The sequence below is a fragment of the Pezoporus occidentalis genome, unplaced genomic scaffold (genome assembly GCF_034315485.1).
Source record: "Pezoporus occidentalis ecotype Australia unplaced genomic scaffold, CSIRO_AGI_Poc_V1 ctg164, whole genome shotgun sequence".
Classification (NCBI taxonomy): domain Eukaryota; kingdom Metazoa; phylum Chordata; class Aves; order Psittaciformes; family Psittacidae; genus Pezoporus; species Pezoporus occidentalis.
This window is the reverse complement of record NW_026913466.1, coordinates 4,012,484-4,025,858: the sequence shown is the minus strand read 5'-3', so window position 1 is coordinate 4,025,858 and position 13,375 is coordinate 4,012,484. Positions and strand designations below refer to the sequence as shown.

Here is a 13,375-nt window from a genome sequence, read left to right as displayed (position 1 = left end):
CATACAAGGAAAAGCCTACGAAGTAGGCTCACCTCTCCAGCAGCTCTGTGAATGGTACCGGGGGCTCAGCAGGGTGACAGCAGGGGGCAGTCCCTATGCCAGCTCCAGCAGGAACATTAGTCTAGAAGGCAGAGAGAAGACCTCAGGTTGCTTCAGGCCAATGAGTCCCCTCCAAGCAATGAGCACAACCTGTTGGCCAGTGAAGGTCCATGGGCATTACCGAGTGAGGCATCAGGCACTGGAAACCCAAAGCTGTTCCATTGCCAGAGGAACCACTGCAGGGCTGCATGGCAAATGAGTGTTTTACCTCACTACTGCAGGCTCCTCAGTCAAAAGGGGGTGGCCTGAACCATGCCAATGGTGGCAGAGGAAGCTCAACCCTAGGGAAATGCATTAAGGAGGGGTGGGGTGCTTCCTCAACCAGCATAGCTGTTCTCACAGCCACCAGTGAATGGACATTGCAGGACACCTCACTGGTCACGTACCAGGAGCACTGCTAAAAGGGCTCATCATGCCTGCACATCACACCACAGCTGGTGAGGAGGAACATTTACCCTCTCCAAGGGCAACGAGTGAGCACGTAATTCCTCCTAGCTATTTGCAGACCCGGTTATTTGAGCCCTGCAAGGCACTGCCTTTCCCCAGCAGTGGTGGAACACCGAAACAGTGGTGGAGAAACTGAGAGGGCTGGAACCGGTGTATTTTCAAAGTCTTATTTTGATACTGGCCACATTAGACTGAGAGAGCCTTTGCTAGATCTTCCTGTTGTCTGTTATGACTGATTCTTGTATTTTCTGCCCTCTTCACTTTTTCCTTGTCCAAATCACAGAACTGCCGCAGGTATTGGCTGTAGCACATTCCCTCACCTCTGAAGAGGTCTCCTGGCATGATTCCTGCAGCAGCATTGTTTTCAAAGCTAGCCAAGAGCTGCAGATGCACATAAATGTTGCAGCGCTGTCCTATGGTTTGCTTGCTCAGGCCCAAACATTTTCCCCTGCTGTCCTCCACATGCAGCCTTCCCCACATGGGACCCAATGCTTTCCTCTCCTCCACAAGTGATCAGGCTCATGTCCTGATGTCCATTCCCTTCCTACTGAGTACCCTTCAGCCAGCTCTGCTCTGTAGTCATTTTCACAGTCACTGTTGGTAAACACCTGATCTAAATTAACCACTGATTCAGTCAAGAGTCTAGCTTCTTAAAGGTTTAATCTGCTTTTCTAGGAACCGTGCCTCTTAATACTCCCAAAATGAACCTCAGCAGCTGCAGTACCACAGCCTGTGAAAGCTTTCCACTTGTCCAGCTGTGTGTTTACATCCCAGATTTGCTTCATTTTGCTGAATGGTGCTGTGGGTGTTCTGCTGCAACTCAGCAAATGGACAGAAACAAGAGTACACATGGTCAACATGCCTATGGCTGACTGCTTGCTGCTCTTTGCCTTTTAAAACTTGATCCCAGTTCCGTCAGCTGAAGGTAGGTACATGGTACCTGGTTCTGGAAGGTGGCTATTTCATAAACCACTTAATGAACATCAGTATCATCACTGTCATTGCAGCTGACACGTACCTTGCAATAAAGCACCCTTTGAAAGCCAAGGTGGTGAGGTCGCCACTGAAGGCAGTTTTTGCCACTAGAATTCTTTGGACAGTCATCATCTGTGTGATCCACCACTGATCATCTTGAGTTACTGCTCCAAACAAGTCACTGCAGAACTCGTAAGAAAGAAGAATGAAAACAGTCATAAAGAAAAGGTACTCAGCAAAGTCATCTACATTGTGTCAGAAGATACAGCTGTGTTCATAATATATTTTTTACCTTTTTTACCTCAGCCATCTCCTTTGCTTTGTAATGGACTCCATCAGCTCCAACTGTTCTGCAAGACAGAGGTTTAATAATTCAGACTTTAATTTGATGGACTGTTCTCCAATAAGGCTAAACATGCCTTTAAGATTTCCCCCCCAGTATGGGATTTGTGTGCCAAGAGTACAGTGATGTGAGAGACTACCTATTGCCAGTGTGCTTTTTGTACTCTTCGAGTCTCACCAGCATGGGTGCAAGCTCTTCAGAGGTGAAAGCTCTGCCCAAATCAAACAGCCATTTTAGGTGTGCAGGGAAAAAATACTTCACCTCCAGTAGCTGCTAATTAAATGGGTGGAGGAGATACAAGGCCACCTACAAACAAAGCATTTCCAAGCAGATTCTGCTAAGCCACCTCACTTTGAGTAACACCCCTTCCTCCATCAACCACTTGCTAAAAATATAGTGTACAGAAATACATACGATGAAAGCTTGGCCAAAGATGGCCAAACTTCCTCCCCACAGAAACCTCACATCAAAGCCTCCATACAGCCCTGAGTTTCTTAGGTGATGCTGAGGTTTGGAGAGGGAGAGAGCCTCAGAGGGGCCATGGAGGAGACAGTTGGGTTGTGAAAATGTTCGAGGGAGCTGAGCAGGGAGTGAAGGGATGGTCCTTACTGCACAGCCAGCCTCCACAGCAGCTCTGAGCAGGACCACCACCACTCCTAATGACTCCTAGTAACAGCAAAGATGCAGGAGAGTATTTTTCACTCTCAGAAAAGAGGGCAGATAAACCATCCCTTAGACATAGGACCAAAACCTTCATTTGAGCAGGGTCTATTCAAGCACAAGGCAGTCAGGGATTCAGAGATGCTGGGGGCTGAAAAACGTGGCACAAGGACCAAGAAACGCAATCTGGCTTCCCAGCAGGAAAATTGGATTGTAGAGTTGTGTTTACACTTTTTTTTTTTTTTTGGGGGGGGGGGGAGCGCTTTTTGGAGCTTTTGGCTGATTTAGTAGGTGTTTAGTAGGTCTAAATTCATAACCCATCAGGCTAAGCTCTCCCACACCTTACAGAGAAGAGCTAACGGATGAATTAAGCAGGAAGGAGGCAGCAGCAATCTACAGTAGTAGACATTTTTGGGGGGCTCAGCAGCCTCCAGGAGACAAGGGTGATCTGAGCACATGCCAACAAATACCAGCCCTTCCCACCACTGCCTGGAAGGCAGACAGCCTCCATCCCATACACAGACAGACTAACTAGGAAAGTGGAACAGGCCTTGGCTGGCTTGCTTTGATCTTGCTGCAGAAACCTAGCTATCTGATCACATAGATTCAGAGAATCAGCAAGGCTGGAGAAGACCTTTAAGATCATCAGCAGCACTGTCAGCTCCACCACTAAACCTTATCACTAAGCGCATCATCTACATGGTTTTGAACACTTCCATGGACAGTGATCCCACCGCTACCGTGGGCAGCCTGTTCCAATCCACCAAGCTTTCAAGTATGTGCAACTTCACTTCTTGCAATAGGACACACACTCTGTCTTTCAGACTTCCCAGATTCCCAAGGAGCCAAGTCTGGACAACATCAACCTCACACTTTCCAAGTGATGAGGGTTCAGTTGTAAGGAGGGCAGGTATCTCCTATCATGCATGACCACATCCTGCCCTCATCAGGCCACGCTGCCCTCCCAGCAGCTGCAGGACACAGCACAAACACCTTGCATTGGCATCTCCTACATTATATTCATACTTAGTCTATGAACTGATGGCAGTTTGACACCCTTCACAAGCACTGAATGGACTTGTTACACAAACAGGTCACTTGAAAGCACAAGTAGAGCTGCTGCAGTGCACTAGAGGTGGCTGCACAGGCAGGACACACACACAGAGCACAGGACTCGCACCCAAACCTCCTCTAACTTTGATGTTGTTGCTCACACCAGCTTTCTTGCTTGGGGCTTTCCATTTGCTGTTGCTGTCACACTTTAAATGAACCCTGCTGCCAACTACTGAACCAGGGCAGTTGACTGCAAAATGAGAGTTGAGCTGAATGCCAGCAGTGGGTGGAAAGTGTGAAACCACTCACCAGAAAACTGGGACATACATCAAAGGTGCCCTCACTAAAGGGAGAAAAAAAGGGCACTCTTGGGGAAGTGAAAACCAGGGTGGTTCACTAGCACTAGCTTCAGAAAGAAGCACTCCTGTAGGTCTCAGTTTCTGAAGGCTCAGAAACACCACCAAGTCAGTCTTGAAGGATAAGCACTGCATGCACCAGCCCAGGAGAGCATCTGACATCATGCACTCCTCATCCTCAAAGTTGTTAAAAGGCTGCAGCATCTGCGAGCCTGTCCGTCAGAAAGCCTGGCAGCTCTCTGCCAGCAGCATCACTAGCTTCACAACTCCCGTTTCACTTCTGCCTGCTGACAGTCTTCTGCTAAGATGAACACTGCATACTTCTGCCCACTGCCAGGCAGCCGCCAGCCACCCAGGGGGTCAGAGCAAGCTCTGGGCTCAGGAAGAGCACACCCGCCTATGCTGTCACCAGTGGCTTTACTCTCTGCCACTGTGCTTACACGTTTTCACCTCTAGTGACATGGCTGTACTAAACTGGTTTAGCAATTCTACAGAGGGATAGGTTTTGACATCTGTTTTGGTTCTGAAAAAAACAGAACTTTGAAAACTCACAAAGGTGCAGTAAGATGTGCAATATATCTGACTTTAATAACATACCTGTAATTTTTCTCTTTTACCAGCTGGCTGTATACAAATTGTGGATTTTGTCCCTTTGGAAAGTGAAGGGGATGTTTTCAGTAGGCAGCCAGCAGCAAGAGGGGATCTCATCTCCTGCCTCCTGGAGGACTTGTGGTCTGCAGCAGGTCCAGCTCTGGAGACAGGGGTGTTCAAACACAACAGCCCTGCTCCAGGTATGCATGATGGGAGAGAGGCAGGGGAAGGTGTGCGTCAGATTGTTCTGTTCTCACCTCTCACATAAGGAACCTCAGAGCTATTTTAGGCACATCAGGGAGGTCTCAGTAGAGGCAGATGCTTGAACAACCTCCCCACAAGGTAAAGCAATTTAGGAAATGGAGGCCCTGCCAAAAAGTTCCCATGGAGGCAATGCACGCACCTGCATCTAGGTGCCCAGGGGGTTCCCAGGACAGAGCCATCCCATCAACCACTTCCCTGGACACCCGCTGCCTTGCACCAGCAAAAGGGAAATGAATCCCACCACCTCCTGGCCGGGACAGGGACTCTAACCAGGCAGCACCCCACTGGCTTTCAGAAACTAAAATAAAGTTAGCAAACAAGGAGAGAAAAGGCCTCCCATGGCGATGACAGCATGTCAGGAAAAGCACTCTGCTTCGAAAAGGAGTTTCCCAGACTTTGCGCTTAAAGGCACACCCAGGTTCAGACTGTGCTGCTGCTGACAATTTATCTACATGATCGTTGCGAGGCAGATTTGAAGTGATGATACTGAAACCAGTCATGAAACCCAGCACATTTCTCTTTGTTTATTAATTGACATTGGTTCTATTTTTTTGCCAGAAAACCCCAGGCTGATTTATTTCCACTGCTGTGCTTCAACAGTTTCCTCTTCCTCAATAAATGCAAACACTCTTGGTCCTGGTTTCAGCTGGGATAGAGTTTATTTTCTTCCTAGTAGCTGGTGCAGTGCTATGTTTTGGCTTTACTCTGGCAATAATGCTGATAACACACAGATGTTTAGTTGTTGCTCAGTATTGCATACTCTAAGCCAAGGACTTTTCAGTCTCAGGCTCTGCCAGTGAGGAGCGGCAGAGACAGGATACCTGACACAAACCAGGCACAAGGATATTCCATACCACAGAACATCATGCTCAGTATAGAAACTGGGGGGTGGCTGGGCAGAAGCCACTGATAGCTACTCAGGAACAGGTGGGGTCACAGTATCAGTGATTGTTGTGAGCCTCTGGTCTCCCCTATCAGTACAGAGCTCTAGCTCGTAGGCAGCCAGAGAAAAAACACAAGTGCATGACCTCTCGACCTCTCCCACCCCATAAGGAAGGGAGTCCTGCATGGAAATCAGCCTCCCAAAGTACAGGTCACTTCCGACCAGGTTCTTGCCAGTTATAGTCACACTGAATAGGAAGCAGAAACCTAGCATAGCCCATGTGCTGCCCTCCAGCCCCTGCTGCAGCCACAGTGCTGTCTATCTATAGCATCTGAGCCCTGGGAAGGTTGGAGCTGCAGGACCCTGGAACTATTCCACAAATCTGGAAGACCGTCCTTGCTGTGGCAGGTTGGAAGCCCAGGTTACTGCAGCCTGTAGTTTACGAACCTCCTAAACCAGATTGCTCCTTCATGTAATATGGCACATCTGGGGCTTTTCTGCTTTCCATGAGCACACAGAACCATTTTTATATCCATATAATTACTTAAAAGAATTCAATATCTAACCACACTATCAACATCCAGCTGTACACAGTGCAGTCAGCACATCCCTGTACCTGCCAGAGCTTGGTGCAGCATGGCACCAGGCAGAGCAACAGGAGCCAACACAGCCAGCACTCTCCTGATAAATCCTGAGCTGGATACTGCTCTGAATGGAAAACCTCTGCACCCACCTATAGCTGCCAAAAGCTAAAGATTGCTCTGGAACTCCAAAAGGCCTGAGCTCTGCTCTTACTTCAGGGGTGCACAGAAAGTGTCAAACCACTAGAGGAAAACCAGACCTCAGCTCACCTCGAAGGCAAACAAGGGGGATTTGTAGGACAAAGGAAACACAAATTGGGGTTAAATGAAAGGGGGGGAGGGAGGAAAGAAACTCAGTTGTGAGACAAACTGTCCATGAGTGTCGGTTTTGACACATTTGAAATGTATTAAGCTCCTCTGAAATGCCATTATCCCTCACTTTCTCACTCTGCTCACTTCCATGGACTTGGGATGGGAAGCAGGGACTGACCTTACACAAGAAATGTCTTTTTTCAGTGGAATTCCCATTCAGCTGCAGAGGGCTTATTAGAACAATTCTCACAGGCATGGAGATGCTGCAAGGGCTGGAGCAGCTCTGCTCTGGAGCCAGGCTGAGAGAACTGGGCTGGGTCAGCCTGGAGAAGGCTCCTTAAGGGGAGAACTTAGAGCAGCTCCAGTGCCTAAAGGGGCTACAAGAAACCTGGAGAGGGTCTTTGGACAAGGGCCTGTAGTGACAGGACAAGGGGGAATGGCTTTAACCTGACAGAGGGGACATAGAGATGAGACATTAGGAAGAAATTCTTCCCTGTGAGGGTGCTGAGGCACTGGTACAGGGTGCCCAGAGAAGCTGTGCTTGCCCCACCCCTGGCAGTGTTCAAGGCCAGGCTCTAGTGGAAGGTGTCCCTGCCCGTGGCAGGGGGCTGGAAGTGGATGAGCTTTAAGGTCCCTTCCAACCCAAACCATTTCATATCATGACATTTCTCCACCCCTGGTCATAGGCAGGAAGGTGTTAGTTGCCAGCTCCCCACCCCTCTCTGGGGACGGGCACTCACCGCAGGGGCAGCTCTTCCCTTGCAGCACTCCAGCTCATGGGGCAATTCTCCTTTTGGAGACCACCTCCTGGAAGAATGCAGCCATTTCATCCTGTTTGAAGGCAACACTTCTCCATGTGCTATCATTGCAACTGGCCACACGCTTCCCCTTTGTTGGAGTAAGAGAGGAAAACCAATGTGTTTGACTTCTGGAAAAGCTTCAGTCTGTGATGAGAAATATCCTGCACACAGAAAAAGAACACTCAAGTGGGCTGTGTAGGCTATTAGAGACACCAGGAATGCTGGAGTTACTGGAGATAAAGACTGTGAAGGTAGTATTTTACCCTGGCTGCTCTCCTCAGCCGAAGCCACTGCAGTAAGCTGGGGTAATGTGTGGATTCACACACTGCCAGCACCAATTCAGCCTCTGCTGCTGCAACTTTCTCTGCGTACTCACCCAGCTCTAAACTTGGCTCCCACTCACATTTGCCTAGGAGCTCTTGTGCCTCTCAACACTCCCTCATGTGGCCTAGGTCTGAGGGTGCAGTGAAGATGCAAATGCTAGAAAGACCAGATGAAGGGACAATACTTAAAAGTAATGCTCTGACTACTGTTAATTTACTTGCAATGCACAAATGAGACACTGGGGCAAGCTCTCATAATTGAATTTCAGAGCAGAACCTCAGTGTTTATCATACATGATTCTCTTTTGCAGTAAAAATATGGCATTTCTTTTACTGTTAAGCAGGTATCTTGTTTGTACAGGTTTACTAGATTATTTCCCTTGTTAGATAAAATAAACTGTGTACAACTGGGAGAAGAGTGGCCTAGTCAACAATGAGTAGTAAGCTCCAGGTTTGTCATCTGCATTAACTGCAGCTGGATGACCTCTCTACCCTTTTCTTTGTATAACACTATGATTTTGGCAGCAGAATAACGTACTTTAAAATATTTAGACATTGTTTAGCCAAATGACACAACATTAGATACAATGATATACCTTCTTTTGCTAGACAAAGCTCCAGGGTCATGGATATTTTGTAATACCAGAATTAGCAGTGAAATTCAGAATACTCTTTAGCGAGGCCTTAAAATATTTAGCATAAAATAAGATACATCCTCCCTTACCTCAATTTCTAGACAATAACCCAGAAAGGACTGCTTCAGGGAAGCTTATTCTTGCCTACAGAAAACAGATGGCAAAAACGCATCTTAAGAAAACATGTTTTTTCAAACCCTTTACTCTATTTTTCTCCCCCACCCACCCTTTCTTGCTGCTTTCTGTTGCTGGGGTTCTCTTTATAGTGTGCAATGATTTAGGGGAGAACTCCTGACTTTAAACCAGCTGTGGCCACTGCTGAGATCAGGGAACAAACCTGGGCTCAATTAGGAAGGGAGTAAAGAAACTTGGTGGTGATACCACCTGGTGAAAGGGGTCCTGGAGGACTCATACTAAGGTAAGAATTTTTGCCGTTCTAGGACTGCACTGATTTGTACTCAGAGTGTGCAGTCAGTTTGGCTCTTCTCTGCCTCCCTCAATGCTAACATACATGTTCCTGTCACATTATCTCTAATTCTTTTCAATCTTTTGCATGTAAAAGCACAGTTTGCAAAAAAAAAAGGCAGGAAGAGACCAACTAATGAAAGCTCATGTATTTGCATGTCATAGCCAGCAGAATTTTGTTTAACCTGCTTTTAATAACATCTCACAGCAAGGTGTTATTAAGGTGACAAGGTCATTTATCTTCAGCATTAGAAGGGTTTTTTTTTCATCTCCAAACAGTTCCCAACTGCAGTCTAAATCATAGAGTGATAAAATAGTCTGGGTTGGAAAGGACCTTCAAAAGTAATCCAGTCCAAATCCATTATTTCTTTCCCATCTGCAGTGGATATAGCAAACTATTTACTCCCTTCTCCTTCATAGCTACTGTCTATGTATTTTAAGACCTATTTATGTCCTCCACACTTCAACATTTATGCTCTAAATATACCCAGCTACATCTGTGCTTCAAATGTAACTCACTGTTTGCTCATGCTTTCTAAGTTCTCTCTTGGATTGAGCTGGTTTGGGGGTTTTTCCTTCTTTCTTTAATTCTTAAAAAAGGCACCTAAGACTGAATATAGTTCTTCTAAAGCCTTAAACAATTGCCTATCCCTTAATCATGTTCACTTTTTTCTACATCTTCCATTTCATTTCCAGTCATACTCCATTTGCAACCTACTGTAAGCCTTCACAACTGCAGCACATCAAGTTCACCCATATCTCACATTTGTGTTCACAGCTATTCCTATGTATGTACAAAACTTTGCATATATCTTTATGCCTCTTATGCCTTGCTGAATTCTTTCTTTTCTAAATCATTTATCCAACTTTTTAACAACATTTTAAATACTAAATTTCACTTCCACCATCTCGTAGACTCTCATTACTGCAACAACTGTCATGTTGTAAATAGACTGTCTTAGTTTAGGAGACTGCAAACAGAAAGACGCTTTTCATAAGACTTAATACAGGGAAATGTAAATCTAAAAGAGTATGTTCACCCAATCATAAACTACAGCCATTTTCTTTATACCACAGTGAATTACTCTAGTCCTTATTAGTAGACAGCCTACACAAAAATCTGGAAACACTACTGCTTTCTCGTGTAAGAACTCTGTTTTAAGCATCAATTTCTTGACTGTCAATTGTCAGAGATCTATGAAATGCAGTATGAAGGTAAAGCCCCTTCCCAATGGCTGCAAAAGCTAGGTGCTTCTACCCACCTCTGCCTGGTATCAGAGAGACACAACGCTGCACCTCTACAAGCCACAAGTGATGAAAACACAAGCAGTACTGCTGCAGCGCTTCAGAATACCAAAGCTGAGAGACCACAGGGTCTGGTTTTAAATTAACCTCAGTTTAAGACCTTTTTGTTAAACAATGAGGAACAACATGCATGAAAGAGATGCAACATAATGTCAGAGCCTGTGATCCATCAGGTGGCGCCAGGATACCTCTGTCAGAGCTAAAGTGATGACCAAACTGTCTTTATGTTTAACTAGTGACTGACTAACACATCCCCCAGGCCAAAACTTCCCTCTGCTGCTCAGCACCAGAAGAGGCCCTGAACCTTCTCCCAGCATGGCCCAAAGCAGAGCTCTGGAGTTCCCTCAACTGAGTTTCTCTGGCAGCACTGCAGGCTGCAGATTCATCCCATAGGAGCAGCGGGTCTGACTGGAAAGACCCCCACCATAGAGTGGCAAAGGCCTGAATTGTGACCAGACCTTGACAAGCTCCAACTCCCCCACTAGCTGAAAGCATCTCTAGGGAAGCTTTGCTTTTTCAAGTTGGGAGATGACCCTCAGGGTGGGGGGTAAAGACTTGCCATTAGAGGATTGCTGCAGATTTCAGTTGCAACTGAAGAAATATCTGCACATCTAGCCTATTGCCATTGTTTATCTGGGTGTTCCAGAACAATTCCAATCAGAGGTTTAGGCTCAGTGAAATGATTGGCAAAGAAATATTTTACTCGGGCTTAAAAACTGTTAAGCATAGCATCACATTTACAGCCTCTTTTTGCAAAGACCAAAATAGGTCACACTTGGTGCAAGCATGTAAGGTAATCCTTACAGTGAGGAGTCCAGCAGCACAAGGCTTCAAAGCAATGATACCATTCAATTCCTATGTGATAAGCTACCATCACAAGTTTCTCAGCCACATCAGTACAATCCCTGTACAACTATCCTGGTCTTAGTCACGCTTCCCACCTAACACAGGAAGAAATGGGCTTTATTCAGAGGTGGTGTCCACATAAATTCAAAAGTTGTCATCTCAGGAGAGTGTTTCAGTAACCTGGTAAGGTTAATTTGAGAGGTTTTTATCTGTTTGAGGTTCTTCACTTTCCTGCAAGTTGCTTTCTTGATCCCTTTGATGTTCTGAGGCTTTTCTATAGAGGCTGTTTATAGGAATGCACCTGTACTGAAGTCAAGGGACCTTTTCAGCATTTCAGATCAACCTCAAGCACTTGGTTTGAAGTAGGAAGCTAGGAGTTTATCACCGTAAGTGGCATGATTATACTCAAATGAAGTAAGTTTTATTTCCAATGCCATTCATTCACTCTAACTTTTGTGTAAAGACACTTGGCTATGGCAGGCAGCCAGAACAAAGACAACCATATCAACTCACCTAGACTAACATTACACATCAGTAGGAACCAAATATCTAGTCACTGTTAGGCTCAGACATCACAGCCTCTCTGCACACCCAGGAGGATGAATTCCCACTCTCTGTGAAACAATCTAGAATGCCTTTTCCTCTTGGGAGCCAGCTGCAGCATCCCCACTTTCCACAGCATCGAAGATCCTGAGACCAGGATCGATCATAGAATACCAGGTTGGAGTGGACCTCAAGGATCATCTGGTCTAAACTTGCTTGGCAAAAGCACAGTCTAGACTAGATGGCCTAGCACCCTTTCCAGCTGACAGGGCACACTTATGGCTCGTATTCAACTTGCCAGATCCACCAGTTACATTCTAAATGCTAACCATATACTGACAGCAACGGCAGATAACCTACATGCACAGAGAAAACAAGCTATACCTGATTGAACTTACAGCTCCATTACTATCCTTTTCAGACACTAGGTTCAAAGGTGACCAATTCTTTTCAAGGCAGAGACCCGTTCTGCACTGGAATAAACAAGCAGATTTACTCAGTTGCTCTTTCCAAGATAAACAAAGGCATGTTTTCACAAAGAGACATTTTTTTTCAGCAGCATAAACCAGAGCTCTCTCTCTCAGAGACTATCTTACTGAAATAAAAGGTGGCTGACCAGGACTGATTAGGAGAGATGACAACAAAATTAAGTTCATAAAGTTAAGTGTGCATGCAACCCATGTGTACAGTGTAATGACTGTTAAAAAGTCATTATTATGTTGATGAACATACAAATATACACACACTTTTATACACACACACACACACACACACACACACACATATATGAGGAGAGTGAGCACCACTTAAGGGAAAAGTCAAGTTCCACCTTGATGCCCCTTGCCCGACTCATAAACTACCCCAAGGTGGCACTGTCGGGCAGCTTTTCCTCTATCAGCTCTGGCAATGAGTCTAAACTGTGACTCGGAAGTAAATGCAGCGATCAGTGTAAACATTTTCTGAAATTTCCTTTCTTTTCTTGCTGTTTTTCCTTTTTTCTTCTGTCTGACTGGCTCTTCCTGAGCACTTCTCAGCAGCACTTGCCACATCTCCATGTTAAGTCACTCAGTGAGTCAAACTGGGACCTTGATGCCCTGGGATCTGTTAGGAGACAGGCAGCAGCAAGGTTGACAGCAATTCTCATACCTCAGATTGAAGTGCCAAGATGAAGGGATACAGGCTGGAGAGTCTGCACTGGCAAGTGCACTCTGCCAGTACAGTTGGGCTGTGATGGAGCAATCTGTGCTATAGCCTGCAGAAACCTCAAGAGAAAAGAAGCTAAGCAGACACCAGAGCCACAGGCATGCTGACTGCCACTGTCCAGGTGAGACTATACCAGTATGAGAAACGGTGCCCAGCTGATACTCAAATAGCCTTGTCCCTGAGACAGCAGCATTCATTTGGCCATACTGCGAGAGGCCAACTTCCAGCCCTTTGAGAGAGGTCTTATCAATGCACAACTGGATACACACCAGTCTGAAAACAGCAAAAAAAGTGGCAACTTGGGAAAACATAAGTTAAAATGGGAAAGACCCATGAGTGCAAATACAACGTGCATTAATGGAACAGGGCACATCTGAGATCTGGAAAGTGTTACTTCTAGGCCAGTCTGTGATCCTCATTCAACTCTGACCCATCACAGCTATAGGCTTGAGTGTGTAGGGCTTCCTTTCCAGGAACACCAGTTTCTACACTGAGGAGAGATGGATGAGGAAAAATAAAAAGAAATGGAAAAAAAAATGCGGTTTCCACACAAGTCAGCTTTTCATCAGTCCAAGCCATTCGACAGAGATGGGTCTATCAGAAAGTTGTGGCACTGAGGGTGCCTAAACCCTGCAGATGGAGCAGCTCCTACCTCTTTGTACAGGGCCATCTGTGTGAAGGTATAGGAATG

At 46.0% G+C, this 13,375-nt stretch overlaps 1 pseudogene; it reads left to right on the top strand.

Moving 5' to 3' along the window:
• Window positions 1–1,113: 1,113 nt before the first annotated feature.
• On the top strand, window positions 1,114–2,350 carry LOC134160775 (G-protein coupled receptor 35-like; annotated as a pseudogene).
• Window positions 2,351–13,375: the final 11,025 nt, after the last annotated feature.